Raw genomic sequence first — 27,545 nt, forward strand, 5'->3', positions numbered from 1 at the left:
GAGCATAGATTAAAGCGTGCACTGTATGTCTTAACTGCCGACTCTATTGTATATATTAAGCAGCTATTAGTGATCTCATTATTGCTGAAGGATAAACCATAGGTACGTCTGCAAAAGATTTATATGCGGGGCTATACAAATCAAAGTAGGTCTAATCGGTCATTTGTCCTTTTTCAAGGAGTAATATAGTCAAGTGGCGTCAATCAGGCTCCGTTTGAGATATTATAAGGTGCATCGTTTGCGACAGCCTACCTTTAAACGTTATATATATATATATATATACCACAGAAAAAACAATCAAAATATATCTACATATATATGCATATACAAGATCGAAACATATTTCGAAAACAGATTTTTATTGTTAGTCAAACAAAGCAGAACCTTGATAGTAATAATAATCATTCTCATGATAAATAGACTTATTTGACCTGCGACATAGAGCATTATACACGTATACTATCCGCATACTTGTTCCCATTTATTTCTACAAACCGATAGGACACTGGCCATCATTGTCCTATTTCTTTTCCGAAATTGATCTAAGACATTTGAGTTTTGTACTTAAACGCTTTGCAGTTCTGTAGAGATGGTTTCTTGAAACGCAACGCCCGTTACAGGTATTCTAGCTGCGCTATTAAATCTTCCTCAATGAAATTCTCCCATCATCGAAGGAAACCCTATATCTAGTTCAACTATATGGTAGAACATTTGAAAAATGTGTGTTTTTTTTTTTACTGATTTTCTCTACGTATTTTGAAATGAAGGTGAGTCGTTTTCAGCCTCAGTATTACCTTGTTAAGTCAAGTCAAAAACCTTGGATGCTTTTCGCGTACAATATATATATATATATATATTAGAAACATCTATACATACATTGGTTAGATGTTTACACTGCGGGTTGAAAGACCGTGCGGCTACTTCGAATATTGTAATCGAGATTCGTTACTTACGACGTGTGATTAAGTGGAAGACGATAAAATGCCTCGACACAAACTATAGGAAAATATATAGAAATAAACTGTGCTATAGGGTGATGTTCGACGCACTCAATTGTCTAAGCATCACTTACCAATATAGCTGTGCCACTAGTTGATCACTTACCAAATGGTTTACCTTTCCACTATCTTAGTTGTTTTTATATATGAACATGTAACTTTGTACACTTAGTCACTACTCGTTTTAGTGCTTCCTAGCGGGTAATCAGCAGATATACGGCAGTGACTATTTTCTGTTATATTGTAAACAGATTATTCTGTTCAGTCGGAACTAAACAGTAGAGATCAAGCAGCGTTTGGACAAATCCAGACCACAAGGAAGTAAACCTTTAAATTAGATTATTTTTTTTTTTATAGGAGATTACGCCGCTTTATGCTAGATCAATATAGTGATTCACTCTAAAAGTTCCGATACGAATTTCGACATCTTGTTACTAGTTGTAGGACAAGAAATTGACTTGTAGAAATTTAGCGCCTTCGTGTACTTGTCTATCGTGTTTGCTTCGTAATTAAGAATCTCAGCTGATTGCGGTAGCTCTGAAGACTTAGATAGGTCAATTTATTAGAGCGAGACAATACGATTAATACGACAAACAAATACGATTAATGCGCCCTAGATGCAAACTTTGACCAAACATTAAAGACTAGGATATGTATCTCTAACAGATTCTAGATGGCGTTTCGAAGTGTCTAAGCTATTTCGTCTGCTACATTCGAATCGGTGGATACCATACACAAATCACGCTACTCCCACACGACCGCAGCGACATAGTGAATACAAACAAATAAAGGTGAGTCGGAATATTTTTATTAATTGATCGAATCGCGATCTTCGGGCTGATGTTTACGGATTTACAGATAGCGTTTTTTTTTAACTTATTAAGTATATATCACGTTGCAACAATAATTCTTTACGATCGCGCGCGATCATATTTATTTCGTATGGTGTAGCATGTGTAACGTTACCAGCGTGACTTTTTTGTCCTATTTTAGGCCGTTACAATGTTATACTATGAACAGATGCGACTAGTCGTCATTCGGAATTCGACGAAGCGGGCAGTAAATGTTCCACTACCGTAGTAAATAGTAACTAAATTAGATAACGAAAATGCTGCAGCGCCCGTCACCGAGGCGTTATACGAGCTAGATACATGACCTGCGAAAGGCGTCGCCAACAGCCTAAACGAACGCCTATTCTGATAGTCAAATAACAGAATCATCTACCTTAATGAAATTAAGTTTACGTTAATTGATATCTTCGTTTGTACCCTTCATTTGTACAGAGACATTTGCGGAGACCTTGTAATGATAACTAAAATAAACTCTTTTTTTGAAGTGTTATTGTGCCGTTGGGGATAGCTCACGGTATTATCTTTAAAATGTTATCACGAAACTAGCTTTTTTTATTCAAGTATAAGGTATTTGAGTAAGCACCATATATCTGTATCATACCAAGTATCATATATATCTCGTCGCACTTTTCCATCAGCCTTGGATATCTCATAGACGTGTTTGCCAGCTTGAACCATGAAGTAATCTTTAAATTCTATAGAAGCCGGCACGTGCGAAAGAACATTTTCCAGCTTTAGTTAGTTCGTTGCTAATACGTCACCTTCTATTGAATATTACCAACAAGTAAGCCTATCTTATGAAATACATACCAAACCAATGCGAGCAAATAGAATTTTCTAATATAACAATATAATTAGTAACGAAGAATTTCTAGTTTTGGCAGCGTATAAATATATATACACACTGCTACACTTGCAGGCGATCACATCCCTGCTGCGCCACGTTGACTGATGGCTCAATCGCTGCTCATCACCATCAAAAGAACCACACAAATTTCAATGAAACTGTGAAAGAGCTATTATTCTATTAATTGATCTATATGGTTTTTTGTTCGCATTAGCTAGCGAGATGTACTAAGTTCGTTTACACGAGTTAAGTACTCAATGTCGTCTTCCCTTCAGGCCAATGTCTTCCATCAAAGACAGCGAAGCATCAGGCCGCGTGGTGTACGTGGAAAGCACTGTTGCTTTCAGCTTGCTGCAGGTTTGTTGATATCAGTGCTAGCCCGCCCGCTGATAGCACCTGGTGGAGTAGGCCGGCAAAGGCACCAATACACCCTCACTCGGGATATATCATTTGGGTCAACCAAACGAAGCGTTAGCCATTCAGCTTCATCCGCCCTATATTTACCCATCTCAGAGGCGCCTCCCCGGAAAAAGTAAAGGTCGTCGTGGGGACAGCTCTTGTCAGGAAGCTTACTTAACAATCCTGTCAAACAAGCTGAAACAAGAAAGCTCTCACCAGTCTTCTTCAATTAGCACAAACTGAGCGACAAAGAAGGCGTTTGAGGCTGAGCTGAATCGTTCCGAAGCAGCAAATTCGTTAACTACCTGGTCTGATAAAACTGCAAGTTCGCTTAGTTTTACTGGACAGCAAAAGCAGGCAGTGATTTAATCATCTTGCCAACCTCATTACTGTGCGCCTGAGAAAGAGCTGAAGTCTACTCCGAAGGTGAACGAATAGCAACAGCATTACTGAAGAGAATGAAAGGAGAAGGCTTCGTGTTGACGTGCTAAGCTACTGCTGTATCAAAACCCCTATCAAAACAACCAGGACATTCGTAGTGCCACCATGATATGGTGTCAGTCAACATAATGTGTTCTGTTTCGCTCAACGGTTTGGTAGCCTTCGAATAGTCGTCAACACCCGTCCAAGGGTGAAACGAACAGCTGTAAAGAGCAAGGTAGCCTCTTTGGGCATGGGGGCAAGCATATAAAAACGGAGCACCTTCGGGTGCGTGTACCGCTGAAGTTTAGAGAGGCCAAGAGGTTGTAGCGAGCCCCAATCGAAGACGGCCGTCTAAGCCATTCCGCTAACTACTGATTTCTCGTTAAGTCTATTCGATCGCTAACGCATTTCGATAGACGCGAAGAAAAGTAAACTAAAATTTCGGAAAATCTACGCAATTATATGGAATAATCGTTCTACATGCTTTTGTTGCGTTTTGAAAACTGGGTTACATTATCTGATATAGTTAGAACTAGTGAAACCCACTTAGAGATAAACCTGTTTTGCTATTGTAGAGTTTTTATGCTACAGGTCGCTGACTAACCTGAGTCGCTGCTTCAGCTGTATCGGATGACCTGTTATCAGTAGTTAGGTGCTCGTTAACATCTCGGTGAAACATTGATACTTCCTATGACGAAAATCATCACAATACATCGTCTACCTGTCTGTCCGGTTTCGTGATGCACTTTACCTAATACGGGTGTTCCATTTATCATCTGAGCAAAATTTAGGAAATCGGCTTTCCCTCTTGACAAGCCGCTGAATCTAGAAGAGACCGAAATCCACATTACGGTAAATATAGAGACCCGTGAAAGCTCCGTAACATCGATTAACTGCGCATTTGGAGCGTATCATTTGCTTGGTATACTTTTTTTTCAACAAAACCTATCTCTATTTGTCTGACTTTTTTGTTTTAACAAATAACTTTTCAGGATGATCCCAGCCCTGGATGGATATTTTTTAGGAATCACGTGTGGCATGTCCTGTTGTTTTTTCATGAACGATAGTAACGATCCTATCATGCAGAACTAAACTGTAGTCAATGGAATGACTTCAACGACCATTTTATGGGGAGAAATGCAAGATCAGTATCAGCATATTGAAGGCAAACTGCAGAGGCTGCTTTCGCTCGTTCGTTCGGAGCGCTTCTCTTGCAAATGATTATAAATCGTTATTTCCATTTGTAAATTGCTCGTAGACTGACTGCTCGCTCGTACAAATATTGTATAGGTCTAGAGATTGATGCTTCTCTAGTTTCTTTGATATCTTTTGTAGCCTTTTAGTTGTGAAAAAGCATTCAACCTTTACGAAGTCCGTGCGTCGACCTTACATACGTCGCTTAGCCAAACATACATCGTAGGCAGGTGCAGGTTTAAATATAACAACAGCGTGGATTTCTATACTTAGCTATAAGTATTCATTACTTTCGACTAGAGACCTAAATAACGCTATGAGCATGCGATTGGCTAGTCAGTCTGAAGTCAATATTCCAAGGAAAGCGCGTGCTATTATTGAGCAACAGATAAGCGCTCCCGTTGATAAAACGGACAGTATCGAAACCCGTTCTCTTTGATTGCTAGTTTACAAAATCTGACATCTCCTATATACGTCCGTGGCTCTTACTATTGCACCAATAATGAATGCGGACCAAGCTATTAAAATCAAAGTCCTGAGAGATCATGCTACTGTTTTTCCTTAATTATATATATCATTAATTAAGGATATCTGTATATATATATCCTTAATGAATTAACAGGAATTCTCCTAAAAACCGTTTCTAGGGAATGCAATTTTGAATAGATTGAGAAACAAGAGAGATTTTGCTGAGAAGTCAATGAGATCTGACAAACGATGTTTTGCATCGCAGTCTGCATTCGATGGCCGGAAACAGATCCTGCCAGGTGTGGCAAAGATAGGCAGGTACGTTACAAAGCTTGCTCAGTAGATACAAAGAATGTTCAGAAATCTAGCATCGGCAGATACGTTACTGCCGACTGACACGAGCGGATTACAATTTGAAAAATATGCAATGGATTTTCTATGGATGACGTACTGTAGATTTTATAAAGGCGAATATTTGCAACAGATAAACAAGGTTACACAAATCTTTGAATGAGTCAACATTTTGTATAGTTTGTTATTACGGAGCGGCCCTGTAAGCTCTATAGCCCTCAGCTAATAGCAACATCCTATTTTACTGATATATAATACTGACATATAGTAATGACTTACAATCACCTCGCAAAGCTGCTGTAGATTGAGGCCTTCATCAGGACAGGGAAAGATAAAATATGTAGCATCGATTCCTAATTTTCATCGATGATAACGATTATTAATATTAACTAGGAGATACCACGTAAAGAAAATCGTTTTGTTTTTACCCGTCGCGCAGCGTTTAGAACCAAAATTTTCTACAAGCCGAGCTCTTACTGTATCTGGGCATTTCCCGATGACCTGCATGCCCGATGTCTACGTAGAGAGTGGCACGAAATTGCTTAAACGAGATGTTTCAGATAGAAGCTGAAAAGTATGGATTTGGATGCGCGACGCCGCACGACGGACTAGGCAAATGATTGACTGGTACGAAAATAATCTTTGGCTGTCTTTTTAAGCAGAATACGCTCATTCAACATGACTAGAATCAGGATGATAACAGATTATTATCGACCAAACATATACAATTGCCGCCGGCGAATTTATTCTAGGACAATAGTTCCTTTTCAAACAAACAGCAAAATTGTGAAGGGCCGTCGGTTATATACGGGGGCTTTTATTCGAACCCGATAATTCATTTCAATCAAACATGATCGTATCAGCCTAATTAAAACGTTAATTAAATGCATGGTAATGCCTAGTGTAAAAATCGTAACTAGTCAGCGATCCGAGTTTGCTTTTCTAGCAGTACCTATGGGTATTTAATGTACTTTCTCATTTTCGTTTGCATCTAGCAGGATTTCAGACGATCTTGGTCGTTTTACGAATTCAGTGCTGGCACTGGCAGAAGCAATCCACAGAGGTTCCTCTCAGAGTGTCGACCCCAAACGAAGTGCTCGTTGCCGTTGAAGGAATTGTTTACTGTGGCAAAGTTCATTTAATTCGTTTGGAACATTCTACGCTAAACTTCCGGGTAAGTATTCCCCTCATCCCATAATCCTGGGAACGAAAAGAACTAGGAGTCAACTTTTCCATGACTAACAAAGTACATTAACATCGATAATACACATATGCACATTCAAAGTTTTTTCGAAATAGTCTGGCATTTAATAGATGCTACTTGTTTTTGTTTGCGACATGCAGTGAATGCCTTATGGTTGGAGAAGCCTTTACCGGTGAAGTCGTGGTCCGGAAAGAGGGACGCAACACAGTTCGGTCCGCAATGTCTTCAAGGTAGAGGTGCTATACCTGCGGTGAGACTCTATAATTTTCACGTCTATATATTTCAAATAAACTGAGATACGTAGATCAATAGTGGCGTCCGAAATCAAGTCGCAGTATAGCAAAAACTATAGGTATTTACAGATTTCTCGAAACAAGTAGTTTTTGTCATATTTAATAGGTAATCATAAAAAATAGGTATCAGCATCCCATTAACACCTATAGTATATTGAGAATGATTTTTAGCTTTTGAATGTAACGATTAAAATAAGTTAAAACCAATGAAACATTAAGTGAAAGCTCCCATTTGTCTACTGAATGCTCACGCCGTCAGACTATAAATAAAGCGTTGTATGCGCTCGGTGAAACTCTTGTTTCTCTGTTCAAGCTCGAATTAGGTATTAACTCATTTGTGATTTTTGCATCTGGATTTCAGTACTCTAATCAAGACCGTCAAATGTGTGGATCACATTATGGAACTATCTGCAAAATCAGCAGCCATAGGATGAGTGATGTATATATGGAACTAGATTGCTCGAGCGTTTCCATCTCCAATGCCCTGCTGACGCATATAGCTTACAAGAAAATGAGGTATTTCGATTACCCATATTAACGACGTAGTCTCTCATATTGGTATGCCCATCTTTCTATCCTTTTTACATTGAACAGCTGGTAAGAAATGTAATAGTTTCAATTTACTTTTTATTTTGCACGTTTGATAATTTACTCCACGGGGCGCGAATGAGCGCTAATTCTCATGAAGTTCTAAAAAATTTGCGCATTTTTCACGTGACGCTGCTATTCCAATTCAAAGTGGAGTTTCCTACCATGATGGATGTGCGCCCAAACATAAGTTAGGTACAAAAAAATATGCAATAGGCAGGTTTGGTTTTTTCTTCCATAAATGAAAACAGCCAATGTTAGAGCGCGACAATAGTAAATAGAACTCAACAAGAGAGAAGCCAAATTACTTTAAATTACCTACCGGCAATAAAGGTGTCCTTAATTGAGTCGAATCATTTGACCGTTGCTCGTTGGGCCGCTGCTGGACCCGTTGTAATATATCAAACAACAATCGCACTCAATCTTTCGTCATCGTCATCATCGGGGAATCGTCCTTTTTCAATGGCCTAACATTATTTATATCGCATAGGTTAGTAATTTGCTCACTGTTATTAGAGATTGCAAGCTTCTTTGAACTGGCAATTGATCTAAAACAAACAACAGTAGAGGCCAGTGTGGCTCAAACGCGTTACCAGTCAAATTGCGGCCGAGATATCCGCAACTATTGGAATCGCGGTAGGCCATGTTTGCTGGCAGGTGATCTTCTTGGTAGTGGCAAGACTTTAGACTTTAACTCCCAAATACACGTACGTATCCATGAATGTGAAAACTTCGTCCTTAGTTCAAAAAGATTTGTGTGGTCTGCTATTATGGTTGGTCTTGTTGAAGGGTAGACGAGAAAGAAGTGTCGATCCAAGGCCTCCCATTTTTGTTACGAGTATTAACTGTTTGTGGGCTATCGAGTCCGGTTCGGGTTTAGATTTTGATGTTGCGCTATTTCATGAAGGGCAAACGAAAAGACGGCTCTCGGGTGTTCCCTTTCTATACTTTGGTTAGATTCGCATTATAGACAAATACATGGCGTACTCAAAAGGAATCATTCTGAAATGGTTGCTAGATATTGACCGCCATACTGTTTACAGCTTAACAGAAGTTTAAACCTATAATCAACTTGGATCGTACCTGTGTTTGGTCCCGTGATAACGTGCAACGTGTTTCATACACGTTTCGTAGGCTTCATTATGGTTATTCGGTCCGCTTGACAGAACATCGATCAAAATGGCAGCAGCAGCAGTAGCATTAATTATTATTCGTTTGCAAAGAAATCACCATACACTTATGAAGAGCTGCTTATACCAGCCTGGTACATTCCGTTATGGAAGCAAGCGAAAATAATCGGTTACTTTCCACCTTCTTTAAAGCGAATGCTTCGATGTTTACGGGCGAGGACGAGAACTTCTGCTGCAACTTTGTGCCGAAGGCAATATTGAGGATGTACGCTTTGCTACGGACACTCTGTGCGGCTAAAAGGACTATTGCTCGTTAGCGTTTTCAACACTGCTAAACAATTGTGCTCTTTTATTTATAGACTTAACGAAAACAAGCCTTCACCAGACGTCGTTTCCTATCTCGTCGAATAAGACTGTCCCGTGTCCACAGAAGCATTTCATCTGTAGGCAAGTCGCCCTGTGACATAGCACATTTAAGCCTCATATTGGGCGAGTCGCTGAAATTTGGCGGAATTGTAATGCCGAGCCTCAGTGATCTGTTGAAATACGCCGTTAAATTACTAAATTCTAACACTACTTATTCGGCACATATTGAAATTTTGGGTCATTACGTCCAGTTTAGTGTTGCAGACATGACTGAAGTTGCTCGCCTTAGATACCCATCTGTTGTCGAATCAATGTGCGCATTTGTCCCACGTGTGGACAGTAATACTCTGGCAAATAGTTACTGTCTGTGTGAGACCTTCAAGCCCAAAAATGCTGCCCCACTAATTTCGAACTTCAGAAAGTCCCTCAGATTTAGACAGAATCTGTTTTAGTCGGCGCAAATTATTTCATTCAACAGAGGACATCAACCGCCTACAAAGCCAACTGAACATGGGCGACTATCTAGAATTCACTTGGCAGCTTTTACTATCCGGTAGAGATGACAAGCTTTCGCTGTATTTACTTTCGAACAAAAATTTCAACCACTGGGAGCGTCATGTTTTAAGTGAGATACGGGTTCAGCGTGTATTTCTCCGGAGAGAGGTATGCCATTTCATTGAGCTGAAAAAGTTTTTTGTTCAAGCCATCGATAACTTACCGAGCGATCACAGTCTAAGCCTGACTATATGGAAAATAGATTTTTTCATAGATTTCTCAATGTTCCGTTGCCGAACCGTTTCAACAACAGACCATTTTTCACTGGCTGACTTTCCCCATTATTGCTTTGAAGAATTTATTTCGTCAAGACCTCTGCTGTCACGAGAAGTTCAAGGAGTATTATACTAAGCCATACAATCCTACTAATTTGCCTGAATTTATCGGCGGAGACGTTATTTAAGCAACCTCAGAAGGCCGGGAAGACCGCATACCCTTTTGACCTTATTTTGTTCATTCTTGCATGTTCCGCAAGCAGCAAAACTATTAACCGATTGGAACAACCGGCCTTACAAATATGTGGATGCATGGCGCTAACCTAGGATTTTTAGCTGGCTCAGCGTCCTTCTCAACAACAACACAAGCTTCTCAAGAAGCATAAGCGCCCAGCTAGTTACTCGCATGTATTATAGGTTAGGCCTGAAAGAAACAGAAATACCCTTGCAAAAACACTTCGCGATACGCCCACTTCGTTGCTTGGCAGCTATGGCATATAGAGCACATTTTACTCAACCGCTACCTGATAGGCAACTTCAGCGTCAAATTCCTCCCTCACTTGAGCGATTTGTCTAAAAAAATATTGTCTAGGAAACACATCCTATAGGCATAACAGTGTCCGATTACCCACTCCCCTACCTACAAAACCGTTTTGACTTAGTAGTAATAACGTATCAAGTAGTCGCGGACGTATAGTGATTACAGTGTAATATTATGGTGTTGTGTCCTCAACCCACGTTAGGGGTTTTCTTATACGACAGACCTTTCTAAGCTTAACACGCCGATATGCCTGCACATTGGGAGCCTGGACTGTGCTCCGAGAAAGGCCGGCAAACACGTGTAAATCAAGAAGCGAGTGCTACATTTGTAACACATTTATGTGTGTTAATAATGAATCATGAGGGGTCAGGTTAACAAAACGCGTCCATATTTATCACTGCACTTTTTCATAGCGATCGAGAAGATCCACCTCAAGGTGGAATCAAGTGTGGTTCCAATCCTATTATTGGAATGTTATACTGACCTTTGGTCAGTTGACCATCAGGTTCACAATCCACATGAATTAATAAAAATACAGGTAAAAGTTCGTGTTTAGACGTTTCTAGATCTAGTTACCATCATGCAACATTTAATAATGGCAACAACCTTAGAAACGTTCTTGCTTATATTTCATGAAATGCATGCCATGAATTTGTGTACGCAATCCTTTGTTCGTATACCTTCCATCTCTGATACTCTCCATTATAGATTCTCACTTTACCGTAACTTACGGAAACTTACCGTAAGTGAATGATGAGTCACTTTTCATTGTATAGCATCATTGTGTAACGTCGTATTTTTAAAAATGTACGGAAGTGAATAACACTTTCTACGAAATTTACCGAGTAGATATGTTTTCATATCCAGCACACAACGTATAACAGGAAAATTTGCTCGTCATTGAATGCGTTCGAGGACAAATAAGGACTTCAACGAAGCAGCTTTCACTTAAGTCTTCATGTTGGCGTTCTGGCATCAGTGATCGGTATTAAACAGCTATCTAAAACGCGCACTTGAACGAAGAATATATTGATACGCCATCATTATTGACCTGCCTTCTTTGGATAAGTCCATTTCACTGGAATTAATTTGCAACGAAGCAGCAAAAGAATGCCTAGGGCCATTCGTTGAATATCGCATCACCTAAAACATTGATAGATTTAAAACAGAAACGCGAGTCAGGACCGAAACGACCAGCGTTTACAAAAGCTTGCAGTAAACACTTTTTGCAAATATCGCCATTGCCCGCAGGCAAAACGCTTCTTCCGTCTCCTTGAAGCCCCCACAATCGCTCCGACTTGCGACTGATCGAACGCCGAAGGTAGGGCAATAGAGTTTCCAATAAAACGACCTAAATTCGGTAAGTGGTCAGCTACCTAGTCGCGAGAAGTCATCTCTATGGCGTACGCTAACTTTTAGGCAAATCTGTAAAAGAAGTTGCCGACCTTTTTTCATTTCATCTGCATCTTCTCGGGTACAGTCTTCACTCGTGCTGAAAGCTTGCCTTGTTCAGCTGTTTCCATCGTGGGATCTATGTTGAAGCTCACGGTCGCCGCATTCGCTGTTAGCTTGCCTACGAACTACTTCGACTGTGATTGACGTCTTCGCTCATCGATCTGTATCGTTAGCCCGGTTAAATTTCGACCAAAGAAATGTACGTAAGCTAACAGTTTGAAAACGATTTCTTAGTGAAGCTGGAGCATAGACCCCATTGGAGCTCCCACTAACTTTCGTCTTTACATTATTACTGCACATACTAAAAGCAATGATTCAACCGCAAAAGACAATTTATTTGAGTAAAAAGTTATCGAAGTATTAAGAAATGAGGCGGATTAATGTGAGTTGATTTTATCGTGTATTTTCTATCATTAAGACGAATATAGCGCTGATGGGACCCACCCGACCAAGACTTGAAAGTCACGTTATTCCCCGGTAAGCTTATGTGTAAATAATTTTTACGTGTAAATATTTCGTACCCGGATTAGTTAGACTGTGTAAGAGATTGGCAAAAACTGTCTATATTGCCAAGTTGAGGACCCACCGTCACTTGAGCCAAATCAAATAAGTTCCGATTCAAGGATATCTGGCGGCCGCCTTATTAATGAAGGAGGTTGCGAGGCGCTCCAGGCAGAGGGTACGTCAAGAAGAACGCTTTCATTAACAAGACTTCCGGCTAAAACGGTCTATTTTTTAAGAAACTTATTTCACGATACTTGCTTTTATATTAGATGATTTCACACACAACGTCACAAATGTAAGCTGTAAGCTAAACTAATCAGCTTGATTGCTGACTTCGTCACTTTAGCATGTCATATCATCAAGCAATTTGTTTATACGGCCAGAGTATATCCGCTGATCAATACACCTTGTTAGTTTCAGAGAATTACGTGGCTCAGAGCGGTGTTAAATACATTGTCGTACGCAAATTTCATAAGCCCTTTATCAAAACGATATTTATTCATAGGGCATATAGCTTATTTTGCCATTTAAAGCCTTCGTTTGGATTTATCGATCGTAGAACCTCATAGACCGTAGTGCGTTTGCTACGCTAATTTCCATCCACGAGGCTCGAGAAAGCCCAGGAGAAGCACGTTTTATGCTCTTGTATTATAATGTCGAGCATACAACGGTCATGATTCTGCACAAACGCGTGCCATATAAAAGTGATCTGTGCATACAAGTACATACAATAATAACGCCAAATATCCATATCATTCGAAAAGCAATTATTACCTACGCTTTACCTTAAGACGAAACAGGAAAACGTATCATGTCAGAGAAATAAATGCAAATTTCACACAAGGCCTAGCTTTTAAGATACAAGTAGTATGTGGGAAAATTCACCAGCTAGCATAGTTGGGATCCCCATTTTTGCTCGGAAGAGTAAAATATATACCGCGATCTGATCTGACTCTTAGTCTATCCTTAGCCACTCTTTATGTGGAAGGCGTGGTTATACGCCGTTATATATACCGCTGTCAAAGGAGTAATTTCCAATCTGTTTTGATGTTGTACTGATCCCGTATTAGTAACCCCTTATTTGCCTACAATTCTGTAGGTAGGGTGAGCGTGACTTCTGTGTCATGCTTTTTTATCGCTTTGACATCCGTATAACTAGGAATTGACTGAATTTCGATCCCTGACGAGCATGTAACTCATTGCACTAGTATCCACCTTGTCAAAATACTAAGGCTGATGGCTTTTACTAACCTCATTCAGTTTTATTGGTCGTGATTATAGCAACTATTCATAATTTATAGAGTTGCAAATGCCTTATACCTTTTGAGACAGCACCGTAGATGTTTTCTTTTTCAAAAAAATCGTTTAGAACAAACCTTTGTAGGAAATCCAACGACTTAAATGTACCATCAAATCCAATCCAGCATAAGATCGGACACATGATACACGTAAAGCTATAGCAATATGCTTGTAGAGAGTGTTATATGACTAGTAGAGTTGGAAGCATAAGCAAAATCTACACCAATCGTACGAATAATCAAAGCAATACAGGGTCCCATACAAATGATGCAGTAGCAAAAGCCGATTATAGAAGGTATGCCCTTATTGGTCCACATACATTCTCCTGCACGCGCCCTCTCGCCAGTTGCCTGGCCGATCCAATACGTCAATCGCTGAAGGCAAATTGGATCTGACAACGGGGCGGATACGCGCCTCTGTCTTTTAGCTCAAATCGGGAACTGAAACAACTCGACGCAGGGAAAGAGCAGCGAAGGGCGAAGGCGTTGAGTCGCTTGATCTCCGACAGCTTAGCGCCACAACACGACGCCGGCAGGAGTAGAAAGGCAGAACATCGTTCGGGTCCTATTTACTGCCGTGTGCTGTGTGCAATGCTACATTAGGACGCCCGCTATGAGCTTATGCGTAGCGTCGCTCAGTTGAATTAAGGGCGTGCCTGCGACCTGCCCTTCAAGTCCTATTCTGTGTATACAAGCCGGACTCCCAATTTTCCACTTCTCCTTAGTAGAAGTCCCCTCTGATAAAGCTGACAGTCAACGAACATGTTTGCTGCCCCTTATGTTAGGAAAACGCGTCGACAGAAGTTGTGTAATAGTAATCATAATAATAAGCAGACATGATCGAATATCAAAGAAGCGGAAACGATGAGAAAACTAAAACAAATCGAATTTTTACCGAGAGTTTACGGCAGTATGAAAGTACCTCTGGCAAGCATATAGGGTGCAGCATTTAAATCCGGAATTTTTCTTATGCCTTGTTTCTATAATTGTACCTAAACAAGAATACATTTTTTCTATTGAGATGTATTGCATGCGCTAGAAATATCATTTCTGACGGCTTTCATCATTCAGCGTAATTAGAAAGTCCCAAATGTTACAGAGTCCCAAAAGAGTTCATCTGCACGACTCAATGGGCCACTGATATTTTTCTTTCCAAAACAGCCGTAAATTTCAAAACTCAAAAAATATGGATTGAAAAATGGCTTTTTTCGATCGATTTTGAAATTTTTCAAATTTCAATCCTCTTGAGGGTCATCCGGCTTGTCTAGTGGAAATCTCTCTCGAATCTTTCAGAAATCATATGAAAACTGATAGTAATGTAGACTGCTGATGTTTTGGTCTCGTTGAGATTTCGTTGAGCGCGGAAAGTTTGGTCTATGAATCTTTGCTGAAACGGCGCAATGTATTTCGTCATCATGGATTTGCTGTTTTATTATGGAAAAAAACTGGCTTTTTTTTTCTAGTGCTACGAATGTATACATGCCCATTGCGGCAAACAGCCTGCCAAACCTTCCCTGATTGTAGACGCCGTACCCTATATGCTCCGATGCGATCATTTTCAGTTATGGTTTTCAAAGTACTCCTTAGGTTTTTATGCAAGATTATTTGGTGCCGGTGATTTTGTCTCTCTGACGCTTTCCCCTCACCATTCATTCTCTCATAGGCTCGGTGGTTTTTGTTATTCAAATGGCGCAGACACGAGTAACGATGTGCTCTAAAAGACTTCACCATAACAAGGAGTGGTTGAGAGCTATTTCAGCTTTACGTTACAATCGGTTGAACGACGCCCCGTTAGCGTTCACTGCTAATCGAATCAATATTTAGTAACCAGAAAATCGCTGAGTCGTTCTGTGGCATGATCGATGCCGCATATCGATCACGACATCTGAAGAAGGACTCAACCATAGATATTCGCTGCCGCAAGTACGATGGCAAGGTTACACTCGACAGGGCGACCCTGATCAGGACACTTGTGTCTTAGTCGCTCTGCCTAGATTTGCGCTAACGCAAGAAGAGGCCCTTATTGTTGGCCGAATGGTTGCTTATAAATAAAAAAAAAACTCGCTTCCAGTGAGCGCAGTGGAGATGATTTGAACAAAGCAGTTGGGCCATCGGGAACAAACAACTGAAAAGCAGCTAATTAATAGAAAAAGGCTAAGCTGAAAGCATGGTAAAACTAACATGTCACATATACACATACGTATTAAAACTAATTTACACTGGGATGTCATCCTCATAGGAGGATTTCATTGGTGCGTAACGCATTGGACAACTTTTATTTATACGGTATATGTACATTAGTCATCTTCTTTTAAATTCATTACAATCACATAGTAAAATTAAAACATTCTATTAATTTATGGCAGGTTTCATTCTATTATGTCTTATGGCTTACTCACTAATGTGATTGTCTCAGTCGATGAACAGTAGTTCCTACGTTATACAATACTGGTTGACGGTTTCATCGTAAACATTTAGCGGGAACAACGTCAGACTGCTCTGAATTTAGCCGATAGTTTAGGTCGCTTAGGATTCGGAACTTCTATTCATTATTTTGATAGACGTCGCAGAATGCTCGCAGAGTAGTTGTGACCATTTAAGTTATATACCCTGCGTGGCCATAATGCATTGCTGCCGCAAGTGGAGTTCGACCGTTTGAAGTCCGTGTATGGTAACGTCTATCGAATGTTTGACACGAATGGCATTTCAGTCTATTCTTGACCGTTCCTTCGTCCGTCTCGGATTCTGGCGGTATACATCAGCGACCATTTTGTATCTCGGAAATTTTGTACAGGTTTTTTTTGTTAAAACGTTATGAATAACCTTGCACGGGGAGTTTCCTTGAACTATCTCAGAGGTTTCCTATTTTGACAAAATGCGCGAATGCAACAAATGTATTGGTTACTTGTTTCCGAAGAAAGCTTTATTATTATTATTATCGAATCAGAGATAAGTGAACTTTGTCCGGTTGTTTGTAACCATTTTCGGAAAGTTAGTCGATTATCGGCTAAGACGCTAGCACTGGATTTCCCTTCAAAAGCGGTCAAATACTAATCTCCGAAATAAGCTAGTTGCAACCCCTTGACTTTAAGATGGGCTCTATTAACATTTTCGAAATAATTCAATAACACCTACAGTACAATCTGCGAGCTCAATGCTAAAAATTGCACACGTGCCTAAACAAATACTAGTTGATTACTGATTCTAACGAAGCTATGTACCTTTTAAAATTGATTGATATTAGACAAATCATGTCATAGTAGATTGCCATAAGAATTGAAATCACAATGTCAATGTCCAGCGCTATTTACAAATGTTTACCATAATAGCATCCATTCAGCCTCATTGCTTCTCCAGAAGACTATTCGTACATTTTAGAAGGCCATACCATGGCGGCAAGCCAATATTTAAATAAATCAAATAAAGCAAAAAGAATACCCTTCGGGGAAGATTCTATGACAATATTAGGCTGGCAACAGTTTGTTGAAATGTGAACTTGATAAAATTAAGGGAGAACGTTTCGTCTGCTAGGTTTGATTTTGGTATCGTGGCGCTAGAAAAACTTACATGGAAATCGAACAATGTATAGGAGAACACAGATTAAAACAGAATCTAAATGGCGTATAGAAATAGAGTATCAACGTTCTTTTTTGCTAGTCAGCATGAAAAGCCCGTAAACATTTTAATCGTTTATGGATATCTCAGTGTAATAAACTCGGATTGAGCATCAGTAATCTATCTAGCCTAGCCTAACCTAATACTTTGTACGTTAGTGTGGGCCTTCAGCTGGGTTCGAACTTTCCCATAAACTATACCTTGAAGAGTTTTGCGGACGTGCTCTATTGATATGCAGCTATTCAACAATTGTTAAAATTATACGGCATGTATTCAGCCATGCCAATCAGTAACCAATTCCTGGCTTTGACAACGTAAAACCTATGATAGATATTGTCATTCCAGTTCCTTGTTCTGCAGCTGCCTGAACGGCAGGACACGGAAACTAATACGATTCCTCTTTGCCAGTGAACTATCGAATAGCTAGTACTTCTCGCTGCAATCGCAGGTGACGAAAACGATAAGGCTACAGCGATGTTCATGGTGTTCCGGAAGTCGAGCTTTCCTATCGAACCTTCGCCCTTGGTCCACAGAATCCATTCGGGCAACCCTGTCCCGCTTCTGTGTAATACGCGGACGAGGCCGGTCGGAACAACGGCGTTCTTGGGCAGATAAGGCTGGGGCACCGTTGGTAAAAGGCGATTGCAAAATGGCCAATTTTTTCGTTTCTCCTATCACACGCCATGTCGTGCTAAGTTTTCCGCTAGTGTACTGAACCAATGCGATTTAGGAAACACCCAATGAAACAATCGTCTGTTTCTAGGTTTTATCAGGTGTGGAAAAGCCTGCTATAAACGCTGATTGTGTATCGTTTGTTCGCACTTTAACTACGTTTACCCTCGATAAGGGCGCAAGAATGCGATCTCACCCTCAGAAGACGACCGGACTCCTTGGCAGAGTTTAGTTGGCTTCGGAATGATAATCGAATACTTTACTAGCTTAAAGAAGGCATGTTCGAACAGCCGCCGGAGCCAATAGCAGTATTTTACTATACATATACAGAGGCCGCCAGTGCTTTAAAGGCTATGAGATAAAACCGAAAGGACATTACATAGTTGACGACAGGTGTTTAGCCTTTTTGAGCATGAACACTGTAATAAACGTTACCTGTGACATGGTCAGGATCTAACCCAGGAGAACCCAGTAATTATTATGCTTTAATTACGAGAATTTTTCTTAACGAGTGTGTTATTTGACTAAGAAAATTGCTTAAATATCATTCGAAGGTCCAACTACTGAGGTATTTCTTTCTATATCACGATATCTATATACATACCATTGTTAGAAGGGGAAATTACAATGTCATTGAATCAAGGTAGTGTTCGGCAGTGAATCACGGTAGAAAAACAGCTTCTAGCAGCCTAATTAGGATGCCGTCTCCATAAACCCGTTACTCTAAACAGTGTAGGCCCGTTTGTTTCTGAGCGATGGGCTATATTGTAATGACAATGTCGTTCACTGCATTGATAGATGCACAGTTCCCGGAATGACGGACGCGTAGCAGAAAATGAATGAATACCTGACAAATCTTCGAGGGATTTAGCTAATAAGAGACGATGTCGGTGGAGGGGACACTTAGGAAGAATGATAAAAGCAATGATTAGTGAGTTACTATTTGCTCGTACCGTTTCGAAAACACTTTTTGGACACACTTTTAAGCAAAAACGGGAACAGGATGAACGATTACTGGATAAAGCGTGGTCCTGACTATAAAGAAAAACGAGACTTATCGATCATTCTTGTCGTGGCATCGCTCAAGCAGACAGATTACGATTTATGTGTACACAAGACGTGTTTAGTGAGTACTTGCGAACACGAGGACAGCATAAAAGTGGATTGAAATATAGTAAAAAAAATACACTCGTACTATATATATATATATATATATATATATATATATATATATCGTAGAAGTGGAAGTTTTTTTTATTTTACGCTCGTTAGTTAGTTAGTTTGTTTTGTTAGTTTTTTTAATAAACTAGCGCTATATGTTGAGACAGGAGTGGTTCAGATGGGATGATATTCAGGGATGTAAGCTGAAAAATTTTAAGATACACGTTTAGTACAATTGAATTATTCGATCTTTAGAAGTTCATGCTAATCTGCTTACGCTTTAATTGGTGCTAACTAAATACCACTCTTCGTTTCAAATCGATTTGTGTTGTCATTTACATGTGAGCGTGTCATACGGAACATGTTGATTGTACAAGCTTATCGTCAAACGAATTTATTGAGGACTGTCCTTAGTTGTCCATGGCCAAAACAGAATTGCTCGTTGTCTGCTTTTCCAACAAATGTGCGCTTCGAGCAAAGGAACATGCCGGCTCTCCTTACGAAATTCATAGTCGAGTGACCGCAAACGCAGCGTGGACGCAGTCGTAATCGGAAGTGGCAACGTACAATAGACAATTCTTGTTTCGTTGCGCCCGCAGCCAGTCGAAACAGAAAGCACTGTTACTTCCTGTCCTGGTCAAGAAACGATATCCTGTTGTGACGACTGTTGTTGTCTACCGCTGGTCACTACCACCCTCTAAGTGGTCTCTATGGAAGTGAGAGGCAACTCTTAGTAACTACCTTCCAGCCCATTGCGGCGACTTACAATCTTCCTTTGGCCGCTTGCTAATCAAAGGCTAGAGACTTCCCCTAGAGTGAACGAGACATGGGAAACGAAAGGCGGGCGATACACCAGCTTTGTTAAATCTAATTTCTCTCATTTGATTGTACTGCCTTCTCGAAAACGCTTGCGGGCAAACGCCACACACGTCGTGGTAAGATACAGTAAAGAAAAATGGTTAAGGCTGTCGCTTGGTGAAAATTGTGTCTTTTTCATAGCTGTCCTTGCGGTAAATATGTTCATGGTTTTTTTTTGTATACTTTAGAAAAAGTAAGTAAATGTAGTATATCGCTAGACTAGCAGTACGTTGGTGGGCATAACTATTTGGCTATTTCCTCCCTGTCTAACGAGTCAGAAAAGCTGTCATTGTTGATTTTGCCTTTCGCGATATTAAACGCAACGACATCGCTTCATCGAAGTAAGTTATATCGGACTGCACTGTTTCTGTCGCAACATAGCTTTTTTCTAGTGAGAGCTAAAATTCGGCCATCTTGTAAAGGACCTCATTTGTATCTCCAGTCGTATGACAGATAAATCTAATTCGTTTCTTGTATTTAACCAAAGCTTATCGATTTTATGTACTCTCAGCAAGTATATGGGTCGATTTTTGATGGATGAACACTCTCTTCCCATTTGTAGCCTTAGCAATGATGTACGACTAGAGGCGTCAAGAATGTTATTATATTATACGTAATTAATAAAAGTATTTTGTAAAAAAAAATCGATTGGGGGCTTAGTATAATATACGACAATACATTTGTAAATAAATATATATAACGTTATAAAAGACATCTCCCTTCTCTTCCGCTTCACTGTAGCTCAACAGAATTTTAAACTGCTTCAAAGACAAGGTTCTTTTTGCTTAGATACTTATTAGTAACCTTAGGCTTTTCACATATTCTAATGGAGTAAAGTTTAATTTTAAAGGGTTCATACAGTAGACCGTATTTAAATGAATATATATAATAATGAGGCACATCATAGGATCAGAGCACCTCTGCAGTCAGTTTTGATTGTGTACCTGCTCGCGAAACATTTATTTTCTTTCAAATTCGTTGTTTACTGTAGAAGAATTTTGTGTGACTTCTTTATGAAGCGGCCTTTTCAACGCTTCACCTCTTATCGACCCGTCAATTGGGTTTCCAATCAATCATGCGCTATGTCAGGCAAACGACATCGTAAAATGTATGGAAATAATCACTTAAGGAACGTAGATGGAGTGATTGTGGGTGGCTTCAAACTGAGGTAGCTCTCTATTTAAATATTTGAGATCATTGTTTAATTTTTCTCTTTTTTTATAACAACTTATTGTTTCTCAATAAAAAGTACCACAGTTTATACATTGTGCTTAATTTTCGTCAAGATCGTTTTCTGGTATATATATATATATATATAGAGAGTAGATCAGTATGTTATATCACGTACGATATACCATAATTGATATCTTTGCGTTGATGTATTTTATTTGGGAATGTGATATTAAAACAATTTACGATGCCATTATTTGATGACGGTACTTTTTGTTATACATATTTATAGAGACATTTATCATTATACTTTTGGTAATCTATAGGTTTTTCTTTTATGTGACGTACATTAAAAAAGGAAAATTTCTGGCCTATTGTATTTTTTGATATAGTAAGGTACATATTACCACATTTATAAGTCGGGTTGGATAACAAAAAAATTAACGTGCAGAGATCTGATTCGTGGCTAAGAAAAATGCATACTTAAGCAGAATGCTTATCTTTAGATAATTACTGCTCTAGGAAGTTTTTTAATAAAGCTTTGGTTGTATTATTATTATGTGACAATGATTCAAAGAAATTCTAGGCTGAAACTGTTTAGTAAGATTGACTGAGTAGAGACTTCTTTACAATGGCTAGAATTAGTCGTACATCCCTACAAAAAGTTGAGGTGGCGGCGAAGATCACAGCTTGACTTTGGTAAGCTTTTAGACCCAGCTAAAGCAGAGACAATCTTCGAAAAGTAGAATGGGCCAGTGGTGAGTCAGCGACTTCCAATAATGACACTAAAGGAGCTAGGGTGTAATAAATCCATTAAAAACAAATAAAATCACCGGTTGCACTTGGGCCGTGGTAAGTGATTAGGAAAGGGCGGAAGAGGAGCTTACGCCTCAGCCTAGGCGACGTTTTAGTGCGAGGAAAAGCCATATGTCATTTATTAGGCTTCTTCACCCTGCCGTCAACAATGCTTGATCCATCGGGCCGATAGGTAGGGCAGTCGATATTGTGTCAAATAAAAAAAAAAAGCGAAGTATGACGTTTCAAGAGATTCTTAGCGGCGCATTTGCGCAAACCCCCAAAAATCGTGAGTGTGATCTTTCTAGTCATCCTCTGTAGGTAAAATGCAATGTTTAGCTGGTCGTTAAGGTCCATCTCAAATGAATACCTTTCGTGTTCACCGAGCGCTAGACACCAGTCACATTTTCTGGACTCGTAGAAGTGCAATGCAATATTTCAGCGCGATTAGATATGAGATCACGGTAGTCAATGGCAGCACCCAGCATGAGAAAGTAGTAGACGGTGCTACAACAAACATACTTCCAAAGATCAGACGGATTTACGGATACAAAACATGTGTGCTTTTTTTGGAACCTTTTCTGATAGGCAAAAGATATCTCAAACGCTGCGCATTATCATCGTAACGTCCTTTTATCAACGACTGAGTGAAATCGTAAGCGACTTTGTGCATTTGGAGATACAGTTTGCCTTATATAAACTTAAACAAATTTCACGGTCCGCACTTCTCCGACTCCGGTTGATCTTGTATTGTAATTTTATGCCGAGGCAATAAAGCACACCCTTGACGAAGTTTTCAAGAGCGACTTCACAGACATTACCTGAAAGGCGGTAAGTCCAGCCAACAGAGGCGGAAGTCTGCGAGCCTTCAGCCAACTCTCTCCATCTTTGATCTATGAAGAAATTTGTCCAGGTCTGAAAAGGGTCAGATATGAAGCTGTGAACACACTAAGGTCACGGATAGATTACAATGTTTTTCAGGGAAACGCAGAACAACATACTTTTGCTGTTTACGGATGTGAAGTTCGAATAAGGGACATCAGGTCTCGACTCGATTCTTCACAAGCTCAAGCTAATCGCCATTATGAGACCCTTTCAAATTGCCGCTGGTGTCGCCGTGATGAAGAGTGACGGCTTACATACTTTTAGTAAGGTAGTAGGACACGCAAAACCGAAAGCTTGTAATTATTTGGAAGGCACTGTGCAGAATAGTTCAACGCTTGAATCGAGTGTTTTGTCATTAGGGGGCGCAAAGGGGCCGGGTGGTGTGACTATCTACAATCCTTTGTATGGGACGCAATTATCTCATGTTCACTAAGTCTCTCCTACGTGCATTACAAAATCTCCGCCATAAGAGAACGAACTTTGATCATTGGGAGTCTGTACAGGAAGTACGGGACCTATTTTGCTTTCAGTGGGACATTAATAATGGCACGGTAGTTGGATACCAACTTTACACAGCATAATTTTCACGTATTGCTAAACTGAAATAGATAACTTATATTAATTACTGTAAACAATGTTTAATATTACCATTAGTATTACGAAGCGACTTCGTGGCTTCATGTTAGATCGTATACAGATTTGTATTGAATATTACGCACAACATATTTTTAACTATAACATCTTCTATCATATCTTGTCATAAGTATTATATCTTATGAAAAGAGCGAAATACGCAAACATCTAATTCATTGATAGGCTGACGGTTTCATTTTTCCGAATAAAGATAATAACTTCCACAATTCCGCCTCACTCAGCTTTGAAGAGGAAACTTTCTTTGAAGGCACTATGGAAGCACGAGATAGATGCTGAAAAGGTGGCTGCTGGTAACGAGAACAAAGTGCAACCTCATAAGTACAGGTTACTTTTCCCAAAGAAAGGAAAAAACCCACAATGATTCCTTGAGTCCCACCTTCTCCTTCATAGATACGCCAGTTAAACGCGTTGGCCTAATGGCTATTCTGAAGGAAATAGGTCCTTCGCGATGGCATATTGGGGGCGGACATTTTGTTTATTTATATGTTCGTTTTGAAGGTCGACCACACATCGAGCACCATCATGATGCAGATCATTTTTGAACTACTAATGAGCATAACTGAGCTTCTCCGATACGAGCAGGAATACGTAAAACCCAAAAAAAAAGGTAGTAAATTATGTCAGTCGGACATCATCTTCCATAAAGTCTCAAAGAAAGATGGCGATAAGCCGGATAACTTTAAATTAAAAGTTCCTGCATACGTTTTCCTTGGTTTAAAGCAAACGAAAGGCCATCCTCGAAACAAGCACAAGGCTGTTTCACAGGAACAGTTATAAAGGACAGGGACGCAACAGTGACAACCTTATACATTTCTACCTGTCGAAGTTGATTTTTTTTAAATCTAAGATTGAAGTAATTGATAATACTAAAAGTAAAATGGATTTATAGTTTGCGTACCTATCACATGTCTGACGCCATTGAAAACAGCTCAAAGATTACAGCCAACTTTATGAAGGAAGCAAACGAGACCGGGCTGACACCTAACAGCAGATCTAGCAGTCGACTTATTACCATAATACCCAATGTCGGAATTATAATTTAAAAAGATATTCTAGATTCCTCCGTCAAGCAAATCGGGAACAGAGATGGACGATCTCCCACGAGGTGACCTTGATCCCATTCAGGTCAACTGAGCTCGGCTTGGTTTATACCAGTGAGAAACGTGGGGCTAAGTTTATCTGGGCCGATCAGACATTGGCCTAAAGCCTTTGCATGCGGCCGCGGTCGTTTGCCACCGGACAGCTTCATAGCTCCAGACAAGTCAAACACGCGTTTATTTATAGCACACGCAGCTTTTGAGTATACGGAATGTAGGCGAGTTTTAAGTATATCTAAATTTGTTTACGCTACTAAGATTCTAATGAAATTTTTTCCAGAACTACTTTTAAGTAAACTGGTTAAGAAATGGTTGGCCAGATTAATTCGCATTTGTTTGTTTACGGTTCAAATGTCTATGATTTAATGTGGATTAACCAGCATCGAATCAATTTGTCCTAATTTTTAGGAACAGATAATTTCTACATACGTTCCTATTCGCGGAAGCGCACTGTTGACAGTAATTGCAACACGCTTACGTATGTAAATAGCTAACCTAAGCATTTGTCGTGTGAACGTTTTCGACCACATGGAGCACTAAAGGGTAATATGTCATTACTTTTCAGCGAACGCCGTTTACAGAAAATATTTGTCATGCTTTATGACCGTATGATGCCGCCAATGACTAGCATGGATGTTTCCAGAAGTATCTACATACAAGTTGAAAAGACGACCTACGGGGAAGGCAAAAGGTAGAACACACGTTGATATTCAGGTACAATGAAGTAGATAAGGAAAGTGCAAGGCTTCGGAAAAATAGGTCTGGTAGGACTTTGACGCCGTTGAATAGCAATGGAAACATCCAAATAACGTCTCCCTTTAGGCGGAAAAGCGTGCCGTGGTGCGCTGAAACGGGTCCTGAAGTACAGTTAAACTAACGGCGCCAAGGATCGTACCTTTTTCCCTCTAGGACGACAAAGAAGTCGGTTGTGCATAATGCATTTTGTTTCGCTGTAATGGAAAAGATGTTCGCGTAAACATGTAGACCATATTTACCCTATTCTTTTGGAAGGATTATAATACGTATAGTCTATTTGTTTGGTGTATCGGTGGAAAGGTGATCATCAGTAAGCCTTTTTCCGCGATTTCTCGCTTTTGGTAACTCGCTGGAGAATTGACGCTTATCTACATAACGCTTATTCTCACTTACATTATTTCAGTAATACGTATGTTGGACATTAAATGTCGATATCTCTATAATAATTATTGATATTATTTATTGACTGATCCACAGTGTACGACTACAGAAAGCAAGGTATTTTTTTTTTGTAAACTAAAAACGTATTTTAAATCAGTTGAAGAAAATATAACTGCTTGAACTAAAAAGAAAATGATCAACCAAAACGAAAATAAACGATTACATATTTATGTGATCAAGCAAAAAGTCTGCGTTCCACAACGTACGTTCTTCTTCTTGGGGGTTCCGATAAGTAAGTTGGTTTAACTTAGCAGATTGATTGATGATTTTATGCGTAACATTTATGCTATAATATTGTCGAATTGTTTTTTCCCAGGTGGTTGTTCATACATAGGCGCCTAGGTTTGTTAGAGTAAAAGCGGTAGAGTTTCGTTTGAAGCTTAATGTTATTGCAGAAAAAAATACTGGCTATACCTCCCAAAAAATGTTCCCCATGAGCCTAATTCTATATATTGCCAAATTTCACCCATATTTATTTTCCACATTCATCAAACGTTGTATTCGTTATTTTGTAAATATCCTTTAGTGTTTAGCTGCTGCTCATTGCAATTTGTAAAAGCAAAGCACTAATGAATAATGAAAAAAGAAATGTAGAACGTTCGAGGAGTAGAAAGTTTCGAGGGAAATTTCAAGTGATTCAGTTCTAACAGTATCTTCATATACGATTAGAGCATAACTTACTGCCGATGCAGTCTATCTAAGTTTATGTTCTTAAATAGAATAGAGTGACATATGAAACAGACTTTTAGTATAGTGAGTTATTATGCAGATTTTCTTTTAGGTGCTAAGGAACGCTAGCTAGATATAGGGGCTCATCACGATCGGAGGGCTGCCAGCTATAATCCGATTTCTGTTTCTCCCTGTCTCGCTCTTTCTCAGAGTCTAGCCCCAAGGTACTGACTGACATCCGTGTAACATAGCCACATCCACCTATCAGGTGTTCCTGATTCTTACTTATGAAAACAACACTTCGTTATATCATAATGTTTTACACGCCAATCCTGGATCCATGACCGTATAGACATATGAGTACATGCATCCTAATTTGTCGAATTTAGTTAGCTTACTCTAATCTCTGCATTGTCCTCGTCACGCTCGGGATAATTAAGCTATTGTATAGGCAAAGCCGTGCGACCGTGAGGAACAGCACGTATGGTGTTCGTGGCCCCGTACTTCACGACACTGGTAGAAAATTGTGTCTTGGCAAAAGTTCCTACCAATGCTAATGATGCGCTCTTGTAGCCGTCTGGGCAGCTTCTTCCCGAGTTCAGCCTCGGAAGGACCGCTGTGTATGGGATCTGGTTGAGCCCAACATATAATCGAACTATTAGCAATGTTCTGCTTTGGTCTTAAGTGTCGCCTCGCTTATTACAAAGTGTACTGATCGGACCCCACTATATGCAATAATGCCACTCATGTTCCCATAACAGAACAATCAACGAAAGCAAGTCCCTTTCTGTGACAACATCGACCAATTGTGACACGCCACAAAAAGCCTACCTAGGTTGACTCGCACCACATATTCCCAGAACAGAGTGATATCACTGAAACATACCTCCTGTGATAAGGTAGCCGAGATTTTCATAGGCCAAGTGAGGAACACGGTCGTTATCAGCTCGGCAGATTAGCGTGTAAATCCTACGATTGGTTTACTGATCCTTTACTTGGCTCAGATCTGAATTCAATCATTATGGCAAACAACTATTGGGTATCACCAAAGTGTTATCGCAGGAATCCATTATTGTTCGTTCATGAAATTGC

The 27,545-nt window shown here is 39.8% G+C and overlaps 1 long non-coding RNA gene across 2 annotated transcripts; it reads left to right on the plus strand.

The window, feature by feature from the left end:
- Positions 1-395: 395 nt before the first annotated feature.
- Positions 396-27,532, plus strand: LOC111265857 (uncharacterized). Of its 2 annotated transcripts, none has more exons than XR_015313209.1 (6): positions 396-5,498; positions 5,971-6,158; positions 6,527-6,705; positions 6,876-6,985; positions 7,390-7,544; positions 25,153-27,532. It is a non-coding gene; the product is annotated as an uncharacterized LOC111265857 (long non-coding RNA). The 2 variants fall into 2 exon arrangements; XR_002683721.2 differs by having other exon boundaries at positions 6,530-6,705.
- The last annotated feature ends 13 nt before the right edge of the window (positions 27,533-27,545 follow it).

Source organism: Varroa jacobsoni, unplaced genomic scaffold, assembly GCF_002532875.2.
Source record: "Varroa jacobsoni isolate VJ856 unplaced genomic scaffold, vjacob_1.0 scaffold_109, whole genome shotgun sequence".
Classification (NCBI taxonomy): Eukaryota; Metazoa; Arthropoda; class Arachnida; order Mesostigmata; family Varroidae; genus Varroa; species Varroa jacobsoni.